Below are 25,054 nucleotides of genomic sequence, written 5' to 3'. Positions count from 1 at the left end.
ATTCACACTGTGAATTACCATTTTTCCCAGCATCTAGCGCTACTCAAAAGACAGCACAATAATACACTAGAAATGCCTTTGTCTGTTAAAACATTATTCTTCATTACTACATGAAAAGCAAATTGTCTTTGTATAGAGGAAGAGTGGCACACAGTAGCTTTGGGAGCAGGGAGAAGGAATTTGTATCAGCAGCTGACCACTTCATAGATAGACATGCCAGATTCTTCCTCAGTAAGGAGACACATTGATGTTTTGAATAAAATTTTGGCTGTACCTTTTTATGTCATTAATTGTACTAGAATGACTCCAAGAGGATCATTTGCTTTTGCCCTTAAGAAGAACATCCAAGGTCTCGGTTTTTTGCTTGAGGTTTGGAGGGGAAGAGAGCACATTAACAAGAAGTGCTTAATCTCTTGACTTGACGCACCACATCTAAAATGAAAGCAAATCAGAAAACCTCATCCTTTCAGTGGTATCAATTCAGGAAGACAATAATCAAATGATGAATCATGCAAATTCAAGAAAAACACTCATTTTTGCAACACAGTTGAACAACTGTACTCAAAACTGACGTGGTCTAACCAGGCTTTTGCAAATTGGTCTTGAAATCAGGCAAGTTATGGGACAAACATCCTTCAAAGGCTATTCTCTATGATCTCTTTTGCTTTCAAATGGAAAAGTAAAAATCAGTATGCACAAGAAGATTCTGCTAAAAAAGTCTTAAAGCAAATCCTTAAAGGACTAGAGAGGGATGCAGCCTACTACAATAGTTCTAGATGTTGATGGATTGCAAGACGAAAAAGAAGCCTGGCCAGCAATTCAAAAATTACTCATTCTAGGACAGGAATCTAGTGACTTCCTTTCTCTCTCTCTCTCTCTCCAAAAATGCAGGTAATAAAATCTGCTCATTTTGCTCCTGACAAAGATTATAATTGTAGTTTGCAACCAAGACAGCTGAAATCATTAGTCCTCCCCTAGCGAACTGCAGTGGCTCAGCCTGTCTTGGCACAGTCACATGTATTTAGTCTAGATAAATCATACTTTGGAGGCTTATGAAATCCAGCTATTTGAGAATACTCCTAGCAATTTCACACACTCACTGGGCTGGTTTGCCAGCACAAGGAGAACTGTACTTCATAACCTTTGAGCAGAGGCTGAGTAGGACGACTCCACTGGGCATGTGACCATAGAACCTGCATTCCTCTGCATTCAAAGATGGATTTGGATTTGATTTCTCAGGTTGGAGGCATTTTTTCCCAAATGTTGGTGGCTTACTGTTCAGTGCTTATCTACATGGACAGCCTTCCAAAATTAACACATTGTCTAGAAGGTACTCATAAAGTTACAACACCACCTGCTGAACTTCAAGCTGCTTTTTCGTGAGGAAGTTCTTGCCCATGCATTTCACATACTAACAGTTTATGAATATTTTATTAATTTTTAGGGAAGCAAAAAAGTATATCCTGGATAACTTAAAAATAAATATTTAATATATATTAAAATTTTCGAAAGGGTTTTAATTATCTTCCTTAATAGGCAGTTTCTCTTCTTTCTTTACTAATATGTAGGTTCTTTTTAATTATCATGTCTGTAACAGCACTTTTCCATTACATGGGCACAGACATGACATAAAATTAGAAATATTAATTCCTTTCAATCAAGGAAAGTGAATCAGTTTGAATCTGAAAGCAGAGAACATTCTGGCAGTGGCAGTTGTGCAGATGGGGAGGCACTTCAGTAAGCTCCAGGATGTCTGAGCACTTGATTCTGGAGACAAACCACTTCTATTGCCAAGAGCTAACCCTGGTTAAGGCACAACGTGGTGTCCACAGAACCAAAAATCAACACAGGACAACTTACAAATATACCTCCTCACAATTTCACTCCTTTTAGAAGTGCTGGACACTGTCTGGCACAACAGAGAAAATGTAAATTGAGTTTTGCTGCAAGCACACCAGTCCCAGTCTGCTGTTTGATTAGAGTAACTGACTTCAATCAGATTACACACAGGTCCTTCCAGGAGAACACTGCATTACCACTTTCACCAATAATTTCAAATGTAAAATAAGTAGGACAGTGAAGTCATGCTTCAAATTCATATTACTTGATTTTTTTTCTTTTAAATAAGCTTGCAAGATTGGATAGCTACTTCAGCTTAAAGTTGCATATAAATCAAGTCGCAGCAGCATTCAGCACCAAAACCTTTGGCAACAGAATGATCTGTTGCTTGCATACCACACACATTAAGTACTTGCAAGTGTTCTAAGTTTTTATTCATTTTTAACAGCATGTAAAAATCTTGTCTATAGCCACTATCATCAGCCAGTTCTCAGCAGAGCAGTTTGATTGGAACCAGTCTGTAGAAGATGAGAAGGTAAAGAAATAGTGGGTATGAGCAAAATTCAAATTCCTCAGGCTCTGAACACAATACAGCTGTTTGCAGCTTAATCTCTTCTCCAGAACCAGTTGAAACACACCAATCATAAATTATAGGAAAGATGAAACTACCATCTGGAACATCTAGTGTTCAGGAGTACTTGCACAGGTATACATGTAAAAGCAAAAACTTCAAATGCATAAGTTCTCCATAAAACACAAGCAGAAGCCAAATGATACACATCTAAGTGAGATTAAGGGGTGGGGCTTCTGGGGAGAAAAGAAGGTTGGTAGGTTGGTTTGTGGGTTTTGGGGGGTGGGTTAGGTTTTTTCAGTTTGTTTTTTGTGACTTTTTTTTTTGGTTGTTTTGGGCTTTTTTGTTGTTGTTTGTTTGTTTTTAATTCTGAAAGTTTTCTTGGTCAGGACACTGACAAACCTGACCCCTTAAAATTAGCTTCTATTACCAACAAGAATATCTATGGACACACACCTGGCTGAGTTCCCTACTTAAAAATGCAGAATTCTTCCACTCAATAATGCAGGTAATTTGGAAGCTTTCCTGTGTCTCACAGTGTTCCAAGTCTATGAAACACCATGTTTGCTGGATTCAGATTCTCTTTGTCCCATAGGACAAGGCCCAAGGAAACAGGGCTTCAGGACTTCATCACCTACCTGTTTTATCTGAGAGGTAAACTTCCAGCCTTTCTATCAGTCAGGTAGATTCACAGCCTGGTTAGCAACCCATTTTATAAAACCAGTTTAGTCACTTCCTTCAGTGCATGTATCTGAACTGTAAGCATATTTTTAGGTCAAGGGTCTTGATGGCTCTCCTTCATCCCAGCATATTTTTAACCATAAACTAGTCATTTAACTGCCTCATTCCAACTCCCAGAAAGCATCCTTGCAAAGCAGCTGGGGTTTTCTCATGCCACTGGAATAGCTCCTTCAACAGAGAAATAATAGCTCCCAGGAAGAGAGGAAGAAAAGGAAACCAAAAGCCAAATTATAGCATGCTGCAACCTGCCACCCTCAAACTGAGTAGCATTAACAATTCCAAAGTTGGTTGTTTTTTTTTCCTATCCAAGCTTGTCCTGCATGGATGGCAAATAGCACGCAAACTTTGTTTTACCTTTCTCACACAAGCAGCACCCTACAAGCAGCACACCTGAGCATGCTTTCTTCACTACTCACTTTCAGAATGCCTGAAGATGTGCATTTCATTTTTATCATGGGGTGCTGTGCATATATTTATGTATTGAGGGGCTATTACTCTCCAGTCCCTTTGATATTGCCTATCTGTGCATTTGTATTTGAAGATACCAATTCTTTGAAAAAATGTATTGGAAGGCTACCCTGTTGACTAGAATTCAAAAATATACAAGCACATTTCTCAAAGAGACCCATTAAGGCTCCTGTTAGACCCAATGAGAGCATTTGTGATGAAAATGCATTTAAAGTTTAAGCTGACTTCAGGGACCTGAAAAAAACCAACCCCAAAACAGAAAGCATGTTTCTGCATGTCTTTGTAGTCTACAGTTGCCATTCTGATACTGTGTCATGTTAGAAACACAGATAGCTATGCTGGCAAAGTGCCCCATGAGCTCAGTGTCCAGGTTTCATCACAGCATTATCTGTCATCCTCTGAAAGGCAATAAAAGTTTAGAGATGCTTAGTAGCATCTTCCCTGACTTGCATGAAAAGATGCCAAGCAAATACTGATGATAAAAGGTATACTCTTATAGAAGCTAAATCATAGCAGAAACTTAAAATAAGGCTCTAATTACCTGACCCTATTGCAACTTTGTTGTTTGGTAAGTCATGAAGAAATCATAGCATCACTCAAAGAGACATTTTAATAGCAACTTCAGAGTTCAAAATTCCCTTAAGATATAGCTGGTTTAATTTTAAAGAAAGCCACAGAATGATTCCCCAAAGGCTGCAGGGCATTTAGAGTCACAGGTGTATACAGGTTCTTGGAACAGACATTCATGGGCAGTAGTTTCATGCCTCAAACTCAATACAGGTGCAGTACAAAAGGTATAAACCATATTACTGTGTGAGGATTAACCTGATAGCTTTGATATTAAGAGGAGTTTAACACTCCTGGAAAACAATGGGTTTGATGAAAGCAGCCTTCATCAGAGCTCTTCAATAACATGTTGGTCATCTGTCAACTGTTCTTCAGAACAGTCAGTTTCATCCAGTTCTACTTCAGCAAAGGTATGGATGGTTGAAATTAAAAAAATAAAATAAAATAAAATAAAATAAAAAAAGAGAGATTTTGTCTGCCCTCTTCAGATTGTCAGTGCTCACACAACATTGTTTCCAGTTATAGCAAAGGAAAACATTGCACCGGAACATCTCTCTGCAAATGCGTATTACAAATCACCACAGTTTCAGCCCAGCCTGCACTGAACCAGCCTGCCAAGATCCCCACAAGACACTTCTGCTTTGTCACATAGATAAGGTTCAAAGTCAGGAAGCAATAGAGTTGACTCCTGACTGAGTTGGGAGGTGTGTGAATGTGAGCTGCTGACACAACAGGCAGCAGAGAGTAAGAATTTCACCTCATGGATGAGGATTCAAGACTCTGTTGTCTTTATTCCCACCCCCACCCCCTCCTATAGCATCCAAACACCCACCTCCCCCTCCCATAGGAATATTGTTTGACCTTCCAAATTCTAAATTCAGTGCAGGCAGTCAAAAAAAAAGACGTCTTATACTCTGTAAAGGTCAAAAAATTCTCTACCTCTGAAATAAAATTTTCCAACTGTGTCAGATAGCAAAGGATTCTTTATCTTCATTGGCCATGCAAATACTTTTGCACATCTGAATTTGTCTAGTATCAGCTGTTAGCTACTTGCTAGTTATGTTTCACACCATTATTCCATAATCCATTTAATCTGTCATTGCTCAGTGTTGCTGATTAAAGAGGCCAATCCCATATTTCTCCTCCATATTTTGGCCATGCATTCCATACATGCAATGTATCTCCATTGCATCAGTATTAACCAAACTAAATAACTGAGTAAGCTGAAAGCCAAATAATTGTTTGGTTTATGCAGGTTAGGAAATTCATCTGGCAACAAACTACCTCAGTTTCACTCTAGAAGCACAAAAACCAGAGCTGGCACAAGGGAGAGGCACAAATAAGCAAATAGATGACAGTAGGAATGCCCTTTTCAGCAGACACATTGAGTTATGCCAGATAAAACAGATCAAGGAACTACAGTATTAATCTGTGAAATTAATCAGTGTAACACCTCAGTTTGGGAAGGATGTAGAGAATTCTCAGTTAATTGAAGACTAAATCAAGACTAGGTCTCCTAAACCATGTGCTTAGCATCTTTGAAAGACGCTGAGAAAACACCTGGGTAAAATACTGCAGTTTGTGACAATGCAGTGATAGCATTCTAATGATCTCTTCTGGCTTTAAAACCTATGCAATTTATGTGAGAATAGTCTTACCCTTTTTCAAATACACTAGTGCATTAGAAATTTATCAACCCCCTAACAAATTATTTACATTTCTTAAGAAAGAATTTGCACCTTTTATCCATTAGTTTAATCCCTGCTATGAATACTTTAAGAACAGTTACTAGCCTTCTGCATTAATTGGCAGCCAATCATCTTCCTTCCTCAGTAAGGGGAAAACAAAAAAAAAAAAGGGGAAAAAAGAGAATATCTACAATTATAGCATTGCTCTTTCATTTCCCAGTGCATAGAAAATCCTAACTGAAGCCACAAGTCCATTTTATCTCAACTTTAGCAGAGGATGAACTTTTCATTAAATCAAAAGTCTCCCAATACATGATGTATGGGGTCTGCATAAATATAGATAAGGCTTCCATGTTTCTGCACCCAGTTTGATGGTAAAAGTAGGTGTAAGGGATGCTTTATTACAAACCCACAGATCTGCTGTCAAAAATGGTACTTATATGTCATCAGAATCCAACTGGTTTTTATACAGAACTTCACACCTCTTTCTGTACTGAGTTTTACTAAGATTCTTAAATATATTTTAATGAAAAACTGATTAAAACAACAAGATTTACTGACATTTTGCCACTGGGAAGGGAAAAAAATGATTTTTTTTTTTTAAAAATCAAGACTAAAGAAGAATGTTCTACATGTTTTCACTGCCTCCTGCTGGCCTCAAATCCAATGGTTTTGCAGGCATATGGTGCCAGGGTACATGCCGTTATTTTTGCTCAGGTTGCCACCAAGACAGATTCTCACAATTGAGCCCAGAGAGAAAGGATAACACGATGGGTTTACACCTCCCAGACTCAGCACTGAGCAATAAGCACCAAGGTGCAGCATTCTTGATCTCATCTCCCAAGCACATGGCTGGATGATCAAACAGGCCTTTGATCCAGCTGCTTTTGGCACATCAAGTTTGAAAGCAGGATAAAGGCTGAAGAGCTGCTCCCACAGCTCAAGACCCATTACCCGGTGCGATTTCAGAGCTCCTGCTTCTGCGCTGATGCAACCTCACAGTCTGACATCCCTTGGCAGCCATGGTCCCTCTCTCAACAGGGGGCTTGAAGGGCCACCGAGCCACTGGCACAATGGTGACATAAACTGGCTGCTCTGGGCTGGGCCAGTTAGCCCAAGTACAGCCTGGCACTGATGCTTGCAATGCACAAACTCTCTTTGCTGAAGTTAGCTCAGAACTTTGTTCAACTCCATGCACTATCCTGTGGTACCATATAGCAAAAATTCAGGGAAATAAAGTTTTTATCACTCTCTCTTACACACAAACACCCTTCAGCAGGTATCTCACAGGCACTGTTGCTGTACAAGATTCAGGTTCCTAAATTCCAAAGAATTCACAGCCAGTGTTTAGCACATATCATCACAAATGTTGGCTCTCAATGCTTCGGTTCAAAGGTCTTAAATGTTAAATTCTGCTATAAATCATCCCCTCTGGCAAACTTCAAACATCAATAGACTCCTCAAAAGCATCTGGTTAAGTTGTGGGTAGAGCATAAAGTTTTATTCAAACCACAAAGGCCTATAGGAAAAGAAGAATTAAAAATAAATAAGTAAAACTCAACCAAGCAAACCCTTAAAATAATTGGCTTTGCCACCTGCACATAAATCCTAAGGAGTTCAGCAGGAATACCCAGTACTTCTTCATAAAATATATTCAGAATTGCAGTTCCAGTTTGAAAGTTCATGATGCCAACGCCATTTGAAAGCTGTGTTTAAGTTATTCAGCTAATTTATTTTTAAACCCTACAATTAGTTTGATGCTCAAGACACCCCTAAAAACTCCTAAACAATCTTACTGCAAGAAGATACCTCCTGGTCTGTTACACATTCTAAGAAACATGTGGGGTGCCTCATGAGGATATCTGCAAAATAGAGTTTCTTCCTCACTATGCAGCTTCCCACTTGAACTCAGCCCTCCAGACAACAATTTTCCCTTTCACAATTCCAAACATCTTCCAGATTCTCCAAGAAATGCCAAGTTCAATCTTTGGATTTCTGAAAAGTCATTAAGAACAGGGCAGACCTGGTATTTCTGTTCTTGGTTCTGTGAAGTAAAATACAGAATGCTGAGGATTTAAATATTTCTAACAAAAAGTGAAATTCCTGCCTTCCACAGCCACAGAACTCTACCACCCCTCTTCCCAGGATGGTCAACCAGGACTTTTATGAACAGTATCACAGCCAGAAGACCATTTGATCATTTCTCTTATCTTCTTCTCTGGATCCTGCTTTCTGCAGTTGTAATACCATCAAGTACCACCCCATTTCTGGTTTGAGTGTTATGGTTTTTGGTTGTGGGGTTTTTTTCAAATGAAGGATCAAGCCCTAGAGGAATGCCAACAGTTTTGCTAAAGCAGTTGTTGCTGTAAGTACAATTTGCAGTATGCAGACTTCATTCTATGACCACTCCTGAATTAGAGTGAAATATGAAACAAAATGTTACATTCTCACCTGAGGCTGGTAGGATGTAAATATACTATATATAAGGATATAGATGCATGATTTTAATATGTAAGTCTGCTTATTACATAATTAGATCTAGGGGTCCAAGTCTTCTTCAGTTAGGAAGTGCAAGACATCATTTAATACATCTCCCTGGCACCACAGTCAGGAATTACTCCAAAACATTGAATACAACATTGCTTTGGATCAGGACAGTAGACTGAAGACACACAAAATAAACACACCAAAACCTATTTAAGTCCTGCAGTGTTCACACACTATTATACAAACACAGAAAAAGGAGCTTCAAAAGCTGCATTTGGCAAAAACAACTTTGTTGCCTGCATTTGTGGGGCTTCTCATATTTGTTAATGCTTGATTATTGTGCATTTTATTTCTAAGCTCCAGTATCCTAAATAGATGATTCATTTTCAATCACTGAGATTAGTTAAATTCTGCTCCTACTTACACTCCCTCCATCTTCCCTATACTTGAGAAAAATCAATGCAGTCTTTTAAGTTAATTTTTCTATAGTTTCTGATTAATCATAAGGTAAATGTTACTATTTACAAAAGATCAAGCAGATCTCCAAGTTATGTCTGAGACAATAGCAAGTGCTTGTTCTTTCAAAGAGTATCCCAGCAATCAGGGCTTATGAGGTATATTCCCACTAGTTCTAAGTGTACAGGGGCTTCTTCCAAATCTTAATACCTCACTTTTTCTTAAATATTTAGGAAAAAAAAAATCTTTAAGTATTAGGCAAAATTCAGAAACTTCACCTCAAAAGATAATTCAATCAGGCTTGCTACACGGAGGATACTATGCAATCTATTTGCAGTGTCTCTGTAACTATGCAGCTGCAAGCATATGATCCCTTCCCAACACAAAGGCAAAGATTGGGAAACTAAAAATGGAAGTCTGCTCTGAAATAAAGGGTTATATATACAGGATATTTTTCCCCCCGTCTTGATTCTGGGCTTTATCCAAAAGAGAAAGATCAGTCCCTTATTTCTTATTTATCACAATCCTGCAGGAACAATATCCCCTGTGGCATGTGGGTATATTCTCCAAGCACAAAGAGGAAACGGTCCAGAGAATTTCATTCATCTCAGTATCTTTAGCTGTCCAAAAGTCAGCATCTAATCTAAACTAGACATCTAGGCTGCCTCAACAGAGAGAGAAGCATCTCCAGACAGTGATTCATCTCACCATAAAAATATTTCAACTGAGGTGGGGGCACCAACCTGCAGAGGCACCTGGAGAGCATGATCACTCTTCCCTGACCAGAAAGGGGCCTTCCTGATGAGCATTCCCAAACACTTAAACAGCATCACAGAAGCCACAGACACATCTCCACATGGCTCTACATCACAACACAAAGTGTTTACATCCAAGCAAGCTTAAAACTAGGTAGCTGAGGGGCTGACACCCCTATCACAACAAAACACCATGCACAGGCACTATAAAGCCACCCTAAGGCTCATCCTGCCAGACCACATGGTGTTCTAGCCGAAGGTGGATGGTGATTCTTTGTAAGGCAGTTTAGGACTGTTTGTCTAGACCATAATCATCACTACAATTTCTAACACAGAGGTTAGAAAACCTTGTTCACAGAGCCTTGTAAAGCAGCAGAGTTCTATGATTGCTCAGTTATTTGGCTTCCCAGTTGCAGAAGAGCACGAACACCATGGATTGCTGTTGGCTAATGAACAAGCCTCTCACCGGTCTTTAGAGTCATTAAGAACCTGCAGCTACCAGCACAGCTCTCTCCATCGTCCTCCAGCAATCCAGCTGGAGGTGCACTCTTCTGGCAGGTTCCTTTTCCACACCACATTCAGTAACCCGTGGCCTGAACTGATGGTTTTTCCTCCAATGAGCTCATTCCATGTAAAGATCAGGATTGTTATTTCCTATCGCAAAGAGCTATCAAGCAAAGGATTTGACATTCTGATCCATTTAGCAATAGATATATTATCCCCAAATATCTCCTTCCCATCCTGAAGCCTTATTACTGAAACTGATGCTATGATCTGTAATTAGCAAATGCCTGTATCTGCTGAGGAATTGCTTGAACAAACTGTCCCAAACACAGACAGCAAACCGAAGGAGTGCTCTTAAGGATATTTAAATAAACTTGGCCTCTCAGAAAGAAAGCAATGAAATATAAACCACAGATCATGGTTCAAAATTGGCATAGCTCAATAGCACCTGGAAGGCACTGCCAAACTGAAGCTTTCATTTTCACCTACAGAAGCATGAAGATTTCACAGTGTGGAATTAGTCTTTTACAACAGCCTTTGAGAGCTGCTAGTCTAGTTTCTTAAATGCCAAGGATCTCCACCATCTAGGAGGAATTGATGCAACAAAGATTCTGACATCCCCCAAGGAGGATGAGATGGAGTTTGAAATGCATCTGAGGTGAAAAATGGGACTTTCAGCAGGTTGTGATGTTGCCATTCCTAAAAATTTTGTCTTTCTGCATTATGCAGGTGATGTGTTCCACAAGTGCAGTTCTCAAATTAAAAAAATATGGAAAAATAAACAAAAATACCCATTTTTTAAAAACATTTCAATCATGTTTCCAAGTGATCCTTGAAGATCAAAGGCAAAAGAGTCAGATGCACCATTTGTAGAGCAAGCTCAGTACAGGCTTCAAAGCTCAGAAAGCCAGAAGTTGCCCAACTGGAAGTTAAATTTGATTTATTCAGCAGCATTGGACTGGGAGGGGCACAGCAGCTTCTCTGTATTTCACAATGGAAACTCTTCTTTATTCATTCTGCCTAATTATATACTGACACTGGAAAATTACATTATGAGGGCAGTAACTTCTCTAAATAATTGTCACTCAAAGACATTCTGTAATGCTTTGTGATGTCTCCCAAAGCAGGCTATTTGAAGACTGGAGACAGTTTTATGCCAGAACAATTGGTTCATATATGATTGAGGCATTTTGTTTTCTACAGCTTCACATTATAAAAGCAGCTGCAACACCTGTTGGCCTAAGACATCTCATGTGTGTTTCATTTATCTGTTGGATCAGCCACTGGAAACCTGGCCCCAACACTAAAATTGAGATTATGAAAACTGGCCAGACTTAAGAGCATTTGTCTTTGGCTTGATTGGAGTTAACAGAATGTTTGTCTAAGAAACTAGACAAAAGTTGCATTTTAGGTCTCAAGAGCCTGGGTCTTATCTTGAGGTTTAAACATTGAACAGAACTAATGCAGAGTCACTAGACTGCTTGGAACACTGGGGACTGACCTTCAAGAGCTAGCTGCATGATGTTCATGATTCACCAGTCAGATAGGAGAAAAGCAGGAGGTTGGGTGGGTTCTTCTGAGAAATGGGATTGAGGAATGGACACAGCCAGCCACTAAGGTCTCAAAGATTATGAGTAATACAGCAATTAAATGGATTAACAAAGATGTTTTAAGCTTTACATGCTAGAGAAACTCTGACCTAGTCAAATTTTCAAGGTTATCCATCACTGGATGTTCTGATCTCTACTCTGAATGGAGGAATGAATGCAAAGACCCTGAAACATCACCTGTATGTTTGAACACTCAGATCTTTCAAGATCAGCCCTTAATATTGGAAAGCATCAGGCAAGAATTTAAAGAGTAGAAGAGTCAACCACTCTCAATCTTTCAAATCAACAAAAGACTTTTCATAGCATTACCTCTAATAAGCTTTAATAGGCCTAGTTCTAGTTAGTCACTCACTTTAATGTTTCTGTGGTAGCATGCAGTAGATTTTCTGACATGCACTAGTATATATAGCAACTACTCTGTCAAGGCTGCCTTGAAATGTGTTTTCAAAGGAAAGGAGAAGTAAAAATCCTGCACTTACTCTTGCTTGTAACACTATCCTTCTGAGATGCTGCTATTCCAGATTTGAAGGTGGAAAAAAGAGTGCATCTGAAAGGTATTGTGGCAAAACAAAAGTATAGACACTTAAAATTAAATAAAGAAGCAGTTACCTGTTTTTACTAGTGCTCATTATTCAGATTTAGAATCCTCAAAAAAAATACTGTACAGGTGAACACTGGTAGCCTCACTGACAGAGACAAGAGGATTTGTGTCTATACATACATAAAGTTTGTGTATAGGCATACACATGCATTCTTTTAGTAAACTTCAACTTCTTTTAGAGTAAGATTTCCAGACTCTAATTATCACCTCAATTTTTTTTTTTAATGTGCATATAATGTTCTTGCCCAAGTTGATATTCTTATCTTTCCCTCATGAAACTATCCTTTAAATAAAACCTCTTTATCCCATGCTTCACATCGCAGTTCTCCTTGGACCCCATGACACACAATGATGCTCCAGCAATACTCTGGGCATGGTGTGATAATATATTGGCACAGGCCCTTGAAAGAATAAACAAAGCAGAGTAAGCATACTTTCTGTTTACTTGCATGGGAAGATTAGTTCAGTACTAGATCTTCTGGCTGTGGTGACTAATTGTGGTTTGCTCATCTGTGCAGATTTGCTAAGGAAGTTCCTGGTATGCACTGTGCTTTGGAACTGCTTAACACCAAACGTGAACTGAGATTATTCCAGTGTGATGTTTGATCCCATATGATCCCACACAGACTAAACTCCTAGTGACTTCAAATGAAAGTTTACCTCAATTGCATATTTCTGGCCAATGCTTGCCCTCAAGCACGATTGTAAAACATGGTAAAAGTGAAGTTGCAAAAGACATAGGCTAAAGATGAAGCCAATTCTATCAACCTTTATTTGGTGACTTTTTTTCTTGCAGATGATAAAAGTGGTTCTACACATATGAGGCAGAAAGAACAATCAAACCTGCAGATTAAAATATTTTACATGCCCACACCTTTTTGCAGATAACTTACTGATACTAATTTCAGGCATTGCCCTCTTTGTGTAATATTCCCTGGTTTAATTACTGAGAATAGAAAACTTCTGATTACCCTGCATTAGGGGAATCACAGCAAAATGCAGCTGCTTTATGGTCAGTTTTCCATTTCTATCATCTCTCTGAGCATCTGTGCACAATGTTAGTGATTATGAGTTGTACCATTCATTCCCCAGCAGGAGAAACAGTGCCAGAAATTCTGCTGTGTGTTTTGCTTGGCAAAAAATAGAAGTCCCTCTGGAAAAGGAAAAGGGAATGGAAGCAGGAAAAAAAAGCAGGTACCCGAATCTGTTACATTTTTTGTTTTGTTCAGAACAAGTTTCCAAGTGCAAGCAGGTGAAAACAAGTCCTGCACAGTTCCAACATTATGACAGAACAATAGGAGGATTTAAGTGTGGCCATACACTGTGATATGGCATAACTCTCACAAGCTGACAGACATTTCTGGTTAATTTTACTCTTTTCCCCAATCTCCAAAATAATTGAACATTGGAGTAGAAATCAAAGAACATATGTTTTTCCATCAGACTTACAGTTTTGAAAAGATCTGAGGATTCATTTTGAATTTATGTCAGAGAACTTCAAACAAAGAAAATATTTTTGGACCATAGTGCCTAGCAATGAAACTACCTAGCGACGGATAATGGAAGAAATATCTTCTTTTTTAAATCAGAGTAAGGCAGTGGTCATGTAACAGTTACTTATGCTACTGTTTACAATAACTGTGAAGATATTTCTGTAAAAAAAGCATAGTTTTTTTCCTATTTTAGTAAAGTCCAAATTTTCAGAAGATTTTGGGGAAAGAAAATTTTCCAGAGACACTATCTTACCATTTATGAATTGGCAAGTACTCTCTAATGCCTCCCTAAAGCCAATCACCCTTCTTCAATTTAGAAATGTGATAAGATCCCTAAGGCAACAGGTGTAGCATACAGCAATAGACCCAAGTCTTCCTTTTGTTCATATAAAAGAATTTTCACCAGAAGTTAAAGCTCCCTGTGTATAGCACTCTGATTAAAGACCCTGCCAATGAACCTTCTTCTTCAAGCCAGCAGCAATTTTAGATTTCATTGTAGTGTATTATCTTTCTTAAAGATTCTGGTATGCTTGTTTTTATGCTTCCATTCAAACACATGGCAGCAATGGGACAACAGATTTCAAACCTGCACACCCTGACATCCTGTGAGTCTGCCCTCATTGAACAGTTAAAAATTCTGCTCAAATGGGTCCACCTCTGGTGCTGTAGAAGGACAAAGTCACCAGGGAGTGTCAGGTGAGCATGGCCAGGCAGCAAACCCCATGGGTATGAGGGTGCATAGCAAACCATGGTGCCCTGATTTGTACCTGGATTTAGAGGAGCATTCACACAGGTTCAGAACAGGGCAACTGAAATGACAGCATAAAGACACAATTGACCTCTGGCCTCCCCACAGGAAAAGCCCCGCCAGCCTCAAGGATAAGAGGACTCAGTGTTTAGTCTTTTTAATTAGCTCCTTTTCCTCAATACCCTTTTAATTATTTTTACATGTTACTCACTAGGGAGGCTGCATGGAATTCATTTTTCTTTAGGGAAGAGAGATCTTGGGGCCCCTGGCAGCATCCTTCTAGTTTGCTTTCTCTGAGACTGGTCTCTTTACCAGTAGAATCAGGCAGGACCATGGGAGTTAATAAGCAGCTGGCCAGATGGTGCCTGTCCAAAGGTGTTGACTTTGTAGACAACTGGAACTTCTCTTTGGGAATAAAATCAGTGATACAGGAGAGCCAGCCTGCATTTCAATCAAGTACAAGCAGGCAGACTATTAGTGGAGATAATTACCTTGCCATTTTTTTCCCCTCCTCCTTCCCCCTCCCTTTCCCAAAAACAGTAGATACAGACCTGGGGAGTGAGAAACAAAGGAGATTCCCAGGGTTAGAAAGAACATTCTTCCAAACACCTTAAGCAGAAAGCTAAGTGTTATTTATTCAGATGTAGAATTCAACAATTACACCCCCACTGCTGAATTAATACCCATGAAATAATGGAATGGCATGCAACAATAAAAGCTTTTGATATAAGTAACTTAAAATCAAGTTAAAGACATACTCTATTGGTTTTTGCTAATCAGGCCACTCTTGTGGCCTTGTGACCAGTATTACAAGGTACTCCAAGCGCTGATGATGCAGCCCTGACCATACCACCAGCTATGCTACTACTGTCTCAACTAACATCATGTTCACATTCCCATATGGAAAATGTCTCACTGCAGCTCATGCCTGAAGGAAGAATCTACTGACACATCGAAACACACAAAGTCCCTGAGTTTAATTGCACATCAGAATATATACACTGTTACAAAAGAACATTTCTGCCAGAGTATTATGTAACTAGCATAAGACTATTGATTTTTTTTCCTCCAAGAAAAATTAGAGTTAAGATAGTAAATAGGAGTCTGAGCTTGTTTTACTTTTTTAGCACACACACAGCACCACCACAAAATAGTCACTTCTTCTGTAGCCCCCGCTCTACCTGTCCAAAAGGCAGAACACAGGTTATCTTAGTGTCGTGCCTTTGGGATAACAGACCCCAATGATCTTCAAAAACTGGAGTTACCAAGAAACTCAACACTGGTGTTCAGATACAGAATCTAAATAAGGACTTGCATGAACTTTCATTCCTTGAAACAAGGTGGAACTAATTTGGTGTTCCAGAAAGTTCCCTCTGCCTGTAAACACATGCTTGCTTTCAGAAGGCTGCTTCTTTAGGCAACACCAGGATCTCGTCCAGCTGTCCCACAGACAGCTCCACAAAAGGTGTGTGAATTTGGACAGGTGAGCTCCCTCAGAGCTGCAGCCATCAAATCCTACAGTGCATAAGCCCCTTCTTTCCACCCCACAGCACAGCTTGCTATATTTGTGCTGTTGTTAAAAAAATAGATCAATGAAAGAGTTGGAATGTTTGTTCCTCTCAAGTAGCAGGAAGCAATTAACTGCTCTTTACTACCTGAAAGAACTTCTGGAGTTGGAAGCTTCTGGGCAAGAGCAAGTTTTCTGAAAACTAACTGTTCTGACAGCATTGAGGCCAACAGAGGAACACAACTCATTCCAAATTCACACTGTTTCCAGCTTCATCATGTATTTAAGCTCCCACATGCACCTTTCTAGGAGGAAAAAACAGATAAAAAAAAAAAAGGCTCTCTCCTCAAGTATCTTGGTGATTAGATCCACCACACAGAAATCCAGATTATTCATAAATCCTAATTTAAAAGGATTAAATTTTTTTGCACATTACTTGGCCAACATGAATAGCCTTTTCAGAATCCTCACTGACAAGTGCAAACTGAAAGCTGCTTTGTAGTCCCCATGTTTCTCATGCAAGATTCATACTAGGTAAACAATCAAATTATCAACATTGCATTGTGTCCAAAACTGCCACCAGCTAGAACAGACTTAGAGAGAATGTTCCTACACTGAATGCAGAAAATATTTTCTGCAATGTCAAGTAAATCCTCCATTCAGATGACCTATGAATAGCACCATTTGTGAGAAGCACAAAACCAGAAAAACCACTAGCACACTTTTCTATGCTTTCATGCCCTGACACTTCTCTCACCATATTATCCTCCTTTCCCATCTGTGTAATGCCAATCACAGTATAAAAATTCAACTGTAGATAGATCCTCAGAGTCCACATAACAGAAGTTTTGCATGACTACATTAATTTCTAAGTTACAAATCTGTGATCTATCTTCCTCCTTCCCAACTCTCACAAATGGACATCATATGTTCACTAAAGCCATTCTCTCCATTTAAAAATCCCGTACAGATTTATCTGCTGTCTTTCTGTTTGCAGCTATATCCCTAACATAATGGGTCATGGTCTTTAAATAACAAAATTAAAGCTCTAGGAAAAAAAAAAAAAAATCACACAGAGAAAAGTATTAGATAAAATGACCCTGTAATAAGATTTATTCATCAGCTCCTCATCACCTGCAGTTCTCTTTTCCCAACACTTGAGTTACTCCCCTACTTAAACAGCAACATGGATGCAGACCAACAGGCTTGCATCTTCATGTAATTCAGGAAATGTCTCTGCTTTGTTGATGCACTCTGCCACAACATACAAATAGCACAATAGGATTCACCTGCCACCTCTGACATCTTGTCCATTGTAGAATCATTGACTCAGACTCACTCAGGTGAGAAGGGCCCCAGGAAGCCTGTTATGCAACCAATCACTCAAAAAGGTCAGCTAGAATCAAACCAACTTACTTAGGGTTTTATCCAGTTGAGTCTTGAAAGCCTCCAGGGAAGGATGGCCTCCAAGCAATCTACTCCATTTCCTGACTGTTCTCACAGGGAAGGTGATTTCCCTCCAAGGCAGTCCATGACATTGGTTCTCACTCACTTCTACATCTGTGCAGAGATTTGCTCCAAGAGGACTGCCTCCACAGAGTGAAGATAGGCTGAGGAGCCTGGAGTTCACTTTTGATCTTTCCTGGAGATAGGTACAGCATTTGGCTTTGTCCAGGAATTGGGGCACTTCCCCAGTCTCCATGACTATTCAAGGACAACAGCTTTGTACAAACATGAACCAGCTCTCTCAGCAGTCTTGAATGCAGCCTGTTTTGTCCCACTGACTTGCATGGGTCAAGTTCTCCCAAGTATTCCCCTGACATGGTCCTTGTCCCCTGAAGGGGCTCAATGTCCTTCTTGAACTCTTTCATTAAGAACAGAGGCCTGTGAAACCTCACTAGTGAGGACTGAGGCACAAGAGACACAAGTACCTCAGGCCTACCTGTGCCCTTTGCCACTAATTCACACATCCCACTCAGCAACAAGCCCCATCCTTGTCCCAGCACCCTGTGGCTATTCATGCACACTCCATCCTTGTTCCAAACCTCATGGCTAATCTTGGTACACTCAGCATACCCTGGCAGTACCACTGCTGCTCAGATGGATATGCAGCAGGAGGTGACAGTCTAAAAGACAGACAAGCCTCAGCTGACTCTCTACAACATCTCAAGTCTGAGCACCTGGTAAGCAGGAAACCCACTAAGGCTTCAGGTCAGCATGACAGATAGGTGCCACCATCCCACACATGAGAGATTCTCCAGCAACTATCACCCTCCTCTTTCCCTTTCTGCAGAAACATAGATAAAGTAAGCTGTGTCTGACACCTCCCCTGAAGACCATATTTTCAGGGCACAACACCTGTTCTTTATCTACAGCATAAGCCTGCTGCAGGTGCAGAATTTCAGGGCTTTGGGAGAGCACTCCAGAATAGTACAGAAGATAAGCAACTGATTAAATGAAAGAACTATTTGTCTTAATACAATTGTTTTTTAAGAAGATCCCAGAACAACAACTTCCTATATGCGTATAAAGAGCTCAAAGGATAAAAGTGTTTGCTGAATTAACAGACAAAACACTTGCACAATTCTCACCCAACGAGTGACTCTGCAAGAGCAGCAATATAAGATTCCCCCACCTGAACAAATTTCAGCAATCACTCTTCATGTTCCAAGCTTTGTACATCCGTTTAGGAAAAGCATTCCCCTCCCTCTTGCACCAAGTCATACACAATTGGTTTGTTACATCTCAACAGCCCCCTGCAAAGTAACACTGGTATAATCATCTTGTTTGTAATGAATTTCCATGGCTAAAACAGACTGGAACAATGCAAACACCCTGCAGATGTAAACAGGGATTCAACCCCACGGCTCACTCCTCCATGGTCACATTTAGTACTGACACTTTTGTCGGAACAGCAGTGATACCTCACATTGCCACTACCACCATTAACCATGACCAAAACCACATAGAAACAAATAACTAAAAAATGTTATTTTACACCAGAGCACAGGCATTGGAATTTCACACCAGACCCAGTTGTATTATAGACCAGAACTAATTTTCAGAATTCTAGGAATGAAACTTAGCAGAACTATAATCTTACAGTCTTTACCTCATACAATAATGACAACTGTGTTACCTCCCAGTGATATTGAACCATTCCTTATGCTTCCTAACTAGCTACAATGATCTGTGAAGACCAGATTTCATTGCAAGTTCTTCCATTAAGCTGTGGACTTGCTACATGCTCACCTAGATAAGCAGTGGAATTTTAGCTACCTGTTATGCAAGGTACAGGTGACATTTTAAGTGCAAAATAATTACATACACTCGAGCCCTTTTCCCTAAGCCTATTCATAGCATCATTTAGTAGGCAGTGTGTATTGGGTCTGGCTGAGATGGAGTTAATTCCCCCCACTGCAGCCCTCACAGTGCTGTGCTTTGCATTGGTCACTGGAAAGGTGCTGATAACACTCCTGTGTTTGGGCTCTGCTGAGCAGGGCTGGCACAGCATCAGCACTGTCTCCCCAACATTCACCACCAGCAGGCTGGGGGTGGGCAAGATCTTGGGAGAGGACACAGCCAGGACAGCTGACCCAAACTGACCAAAGGGATATTCCACACTATATGAGGTCAGCTCAGATATAAAAGCTAAACAAAAAAGGGAAGGAAACGGCAGGGGAGCATTTGTTATTCACAGCATTTGCCTTCCAGAGCAACCGCTTCCTGGGAAGCAACAGGACATCACTTGCTGATGGGAAGCGGAGACTAAAACGTTTTTGGTTCTGTTTTTTTTTTACCTTTGCTTACACAGGCACAATCTTCACTTTTTCTTTATTAAACTGCCTTTATCTTGACCTGTGAGGTTTTGTTCATCCTATTTTCTCCCCCCTGTTCTGCTGCATAGGGGAGTGATGGAGCAGCTTGGCAAGTACCTGGTGTCAAGCCAAGGTTAACCCACTGCACGACATTAACTTAGCATCACTTTAGTAGTTTTGTGTTCTAATTATGCAGCTAAAATTACATAGGCCCAAGGCATCTGAAAGGCCAGAGTAAACCAGCAGAATGGTCCAAAAGGTCAAAGGTCTGGTCTGAAACTGGAGGCCATGTAAGACAACCATTGGTATGGTATTTTCAGCTAAAGCACAGACTAGAAGGATTCTGTTTATCTGTTTGTATATCAGTTTCAACCTGTACAGGAATATCAATTACTTTTCAAGGATAGCCCTCACCTTGTTATTTCAAAAGTGAGGAGTGATAACAGCATATGTTGATTTTCTTATCTTTCCCACAAAAAGTCACAATTTAAAATAAACACTAACCTTGCACCTCACAAAGAAAAGGACATTTATTTACCAGAATTTTTAAAGGTGTGAAATTCAATTTAATAATAACAGCAGGTATATTAAATAGCAAAGATTTAGAAAATATATGTAATTAGGTGAGAACATGGTCATTTAAGCAGATATTTCTATTGAATCTTTGCTAGACTCCATGCTTGTCACCAAATTAGATGTTGTCCCATGGTATGCATTATAAATGAGGCAATTCATTTCATGAGGTTTATAACCAGTGACTGGAATTATAATCAACAATACATATTAGTCCCTTCTAATATCTAGAATATTTTGGAGCTTATTATGAGTTCACGCTAGTTGCATGCGACAGTAACTCCCCTGTCTTTGTACAGACTCCTGATTGATACTGGAGTACACAAGAATAAAGTCTTCAAATTTATATGAAATATTTTGGTACTTAAATACGTTTATAAGGTACACAGTATTGTCAGACTATTTGCATACTACAAGGCATTTGCCAAAAAACAGAAAAGTGGGATTACTTTTGTTTTTAAATGGCTACCATCACTTACAAACTGCAATCCTTCCATTTACATAAAGCTGAAGGTCATTTACTCCCTTAGCCCCCAGAAACAGCAAAGGAATGAGACTATTCTTTGTTTCCTTTTTGAAGCTACATGCTGCAATATATGCAGCAATCCTGCCTCTCTTCTGTGAGTTTGATTTAAAAAAAAAAAAAACAAAATACATTTTTCCCTACACCTACCATTGGATCATACCAAGAAGTTTCTCCATTTCTCTCAGTGGGAAATGCCCCCACCTCCAACAGCTGTAACCATTTAAAATGCATCACAGTTACCTTATCCCACAGGTATCTACAGAAATCTTCTACCATACATATCAGATACATTCTCTATTCACATGTCAAAGAAATAGTAAAATTATATCTTAAGTGCCACAAAAGCAGCAGGAAAGAATTTCTGAAAAGTCAGCATCCCTACAGAAACTTGGGAGGTGGGAATTGTCTTATGTGCAACACATTTAGACGTGGGGTTGCATCTATAGTTACCAAAAAGCAGGGTTTCTCACTGACAGGAAATTCCAGGCTCCAGGACAAGCGAGACTAAAATATGGAAGTATTAGCCTCTATACAAACCAGAAATGTAAAGAGAGACTCAGTCATGCTGCCCAGGGAAGACTTCCTGCACTCTCCAGAATCTCAGTGAAATTAAGCCTTGCTAATTTTCCTTCTCCTACTTAAATATCTGCTACTACTTTAAATTATATTCTCAGTTTTCTTGACCAGGTACATAAGCTCCCTATATCTACAGCTTTCAATAAACCCCATCAGGCATACTTCCCATGTTTGCCCTTCCTTAAATCCTGCCTCTGAGATCTCCAAAGTCCTTTCTATAGGGACAAGGCTAAACCCATGCAAAAACCAATCTCATCTGGTTCCTGGCATGGGAGCATAAAGCATGGAAATTCTAGTTGAGCTTTCCCATCCTACAGCTCTGCAAAATCTGCCATTCCCAAGAGAGCCTGCTTAGCAGGTTTGCTGCACAGCGACACGATCTGGAATCCTGACAAGCAGAGTGCCACAAGCCTGATGACTGATGATGCAAGGCTTTCAAGATACTTGGCTCAAAGGCAAGAACTAAGAAGTGGACAATTCTGACCTTAACACCACAAGAGTTCACGTCAATCCTATCTCAGATCCTGCTGAACGGAAATCCCACTGCTCTAAAAATGTTGCAAAGAAAACATTCCAGGCTTAAGAAGGTGACATTCTTCTGAACACATCCAGTTTCTTCTGTTTATCTCTAAATATTTGTTCACACTCAGCAGCATCTTGCCACGGCATGTCATTTTCCGCACATTGATCCACTAGGCTGATTAGAAGAGAGACGGAAATAAGCTTTTGCTAACAGGAAAAAGTTTTTCAACAAATAACCGATAATTGAGCTAAGCTCCAAATGCTCTGCTCAACTAAGTTCCAGCCAAAGCTTTCAGGTATAAGACTGGTTATTTCACACAGCTGGGAAACAAGGAATAAGAACAACATTCAACGGTTACTTGGGGATTATAAGAAATCCAGTGTTTCAACCATAAATCATATTCTTACTAAGACTGTCAATACAACACGATATTGTGAAAGCTGGAAGCATAGGGAATCATTCTAACCTCTGAAGAATATTTTGACTTGATGGGATATAAAAACAGTTTTATAACTCTGTAAAGTATAGCAGAACCATATACACTCAAAAAGGGCTGAAATATTTCTATTACAAGCAATTATATTGTCTAGGCCACTGAAATATCACGTTGAAACACTTAGCTAGAAAAAGACATTGATTTGGTTTCTTGTTACAATAAGCATAAATCTGGAGTATTGCCACTGAAGTCAGACTTCCTGCACAGCAGTGCCAAAGCAGCACAAGTGTACCACTATCCTATCAAAATCCTTTAACTTCTCCTGTATTGAAAGCTACAGTTGAGAAATAAACCACTCCATAATCACACAGTAGAATTCCATAATGATGTCAACATTTTATACTGAGAATTTGAAGCGCAAGATTTACTCAGCATGAAGACAAAGGCAGAAAAACCCTATACTATAAAGGAGGAGATACACAAGACAGAGGAAAGACTCAACAAATTCATTCCATACGTGGAGGCAAAGATGTAGAAAGCATGAAAATTTCTGGGTTTTTTTTAAAGCTTTGCAGCAAGCCCATGATCAGTCTGAAACAAGATGAATATAAAAACATTGAAACTTCATGCTTAAAGTAAACATGGGAGGTCAGTTGCTCAGGAAAACACAGAAGGTGTTAAGCCATGAGCCAAGAGAAACACTCTCTCTTTCAAGCCAGAGATTTAGGAGGAAAGAGAGAAAAAATGTGAGTTGGTGAGTAGCCATTGTAAAAAGTGAACAGCAACACAAAAAACATTAACATCTTGGCCTTAAAAAGATTTTACAGCACGGTCACTGGCATTCATCAAAAGGAAAAAAAATAAAAACGGTAACACTGTAGAGTCATAAATAAATTGCTGAGACATCAACTGAGGTGAAGGCCTTTCTGAAGAGTACAAAAAAGGCCAAAGGCTATAGAGTTGTCACATCAAACCAGGCAAAGTTATTTTCCTACACCATGAACTAGTAAATGGCAAGTGAAGAAAAGGCATGAGGTAGAGTCTTTCACATAACTTTCTAACTTGTACAGGGATGCCAGAGGACTTAGAGAAAAGGGATTTAATTCTTTGTAGACCACTATGATTGGACTACTCTGATGTCTCCTTGTTTGCTTCTTCCTTGAAACCTTCCATCTCCAGCTTGTATTATTTACCCTTACCCACACTGACATAAGGAATTTAACTGGTATATCCTCAACTGGCCAGTCATGCTCAAAAGGACACTACTGTTCCCCAAGTTCCTCAGCTGTTCCCTATGCACAAACACAGCTATTCACTTACCACATTCATGTGTGGCTTCTGCTGCACTGTGCTCGATTCTCCTCTACAGATTTCCAGGAAGCAATCTCACAGCTGAGCAATCATGACTCCCAGCGCAATAAAGTGCCACACTTGGCTCCCTTCAACAGATAGTGCCTTCTCTACAGCATCTAGAGAACAAGCAAGGATCTTCTTTATATGAAACATGCATAGAGGAATGGACCACAAATGCACATCCTAGAGCCTGTTATTTTTTAAGCTTTATTCATTGTCCCTTAAAACACAAAACAAGCAGGAGAGCATTTAATAGCATTTGAAACATGAAAAGCAGAAGATTTTATAAGGTGTGCAGGAGCCACAGAAATGCAGATATTTTGTCTTACACAGGAAACTGGCTTGTGCTAAAAGAGCTACAGAGTAAGTTAGTCTCAAAAAGTACACTCAAAGCAAGTTTGCTGGTTTCAGTACTGGCATACCCTATAAATAAGATTCTATTCTTGATACCTGGAATTGAAAATATAAGCCACTCTAAGACTTACAGCCATAAGAGCACAGTATAGGAGAGGGGACTGGTGTACTGGCAGAGGTATCTGATATGAAACCTCAAAATTAGTAAGGTAGTCCTCATCATCCCATACAGTAAAATAGCATTCAGAAGCCTCCCATAAGCAAAACTGTACAGAGTGAGCTACTTTTGACTAAACAAGATAAGAGCTTTGCTTTAGACTTCATTTACAAAACATCTTTTCCTTCTGAAATTCCTTTCAAAATGCTCTTGGATTGGTTAAGAATCCTCCTCAAGTCCCAGATGCAGAGAGCTAATGTAGAAGACTTTCTCTTCAGCTGTCATTACGCAGAATATAAGGGCCCAAGTAAAGGCCTTTCCACAGAACAGGAACCTCTATCAGTCTATATCTATTTCAGGAGGATGATTCTGCAAATAAGCCTGGGAATGCCTATCTTCACTGAGATGAATAGCGACAGTGAAGTCCTGCAATATATGAAGGTATGTCTTTCTAAACCAGGAAGGGGAAGTAGGCTTACTGCAGTCACCATATATATTTGCCTTGAGTCTTTTGAATAAAAGACAAGGCTGTATTGAGACATACCTTCTATAACTACATCCAAAGAACTGCTGCTTTGATCCAAGTCTCGCCTGTACAGTTCCCACTACTCACATATCCAAGTTCCTGGTGATAACATGGAAACAGCACATATCCCTTTCCCTGTGTCAGAGTCAGATAAGCTTTTTGAGGTGGTGGAACCCA

General features: G+C 39.7%; 1 long non-coding RNA gene across 9 annotated transcripts in view; it reads right to left on the bottom strand.

The window, feature by feature from the left end:
• Positions 1-25,054, bottom strand: part of LOC138106782 (uncharacterized) — a 110,213-nt gene that overhangs the window by 83,806 nt on the left and 1,353 nt on the right. For 3 of the 9 annotated variants that reach the window (XR_011149108.1, XR_011149101.1, XR_011149107.1), the window contains exons 3-4: positions 23,808-23,956; positions 275-432 (exon numbers count right to left, since the gene is read on the bottom strand). This is a non-coding gene — a long non-coding RNA (uncharacterized lncRNA). Of the gene's footprint in view, positions 1-274; positions 433-13,041; positions 13,441-14,547; positions 14,590-14,739; positions 15,000-15,079; positions 15,138-23,807; positions 23,957-25,054 lie in introns of those variants that run through there. The other 6 variants (XR_011149102.1, XR_011149100.1, XR_011149104.1 and 3 more) reach the window with 5 other exon arrangements.

The sequence above is a fragment of the Aphelocoma coerulescens genome, chromosome 2 (genome assembly GCF_041296385.1).
Source record: "Aphelocoma coerulescens isolate FSJ_1873_10779 chromosome 2, UR_Acoe_1.0, whole genome shotgun sequence".
Taxonomy (NCBI): Eukaryota; Metazoa; Chordata; class Aves; order Passeriformes; family Corvidae; genus Aphelocoma; species Aphelocoma coerulescens.
This window is presented reverse-complemented; position numbering and strand designations above follow the sequence as displayed.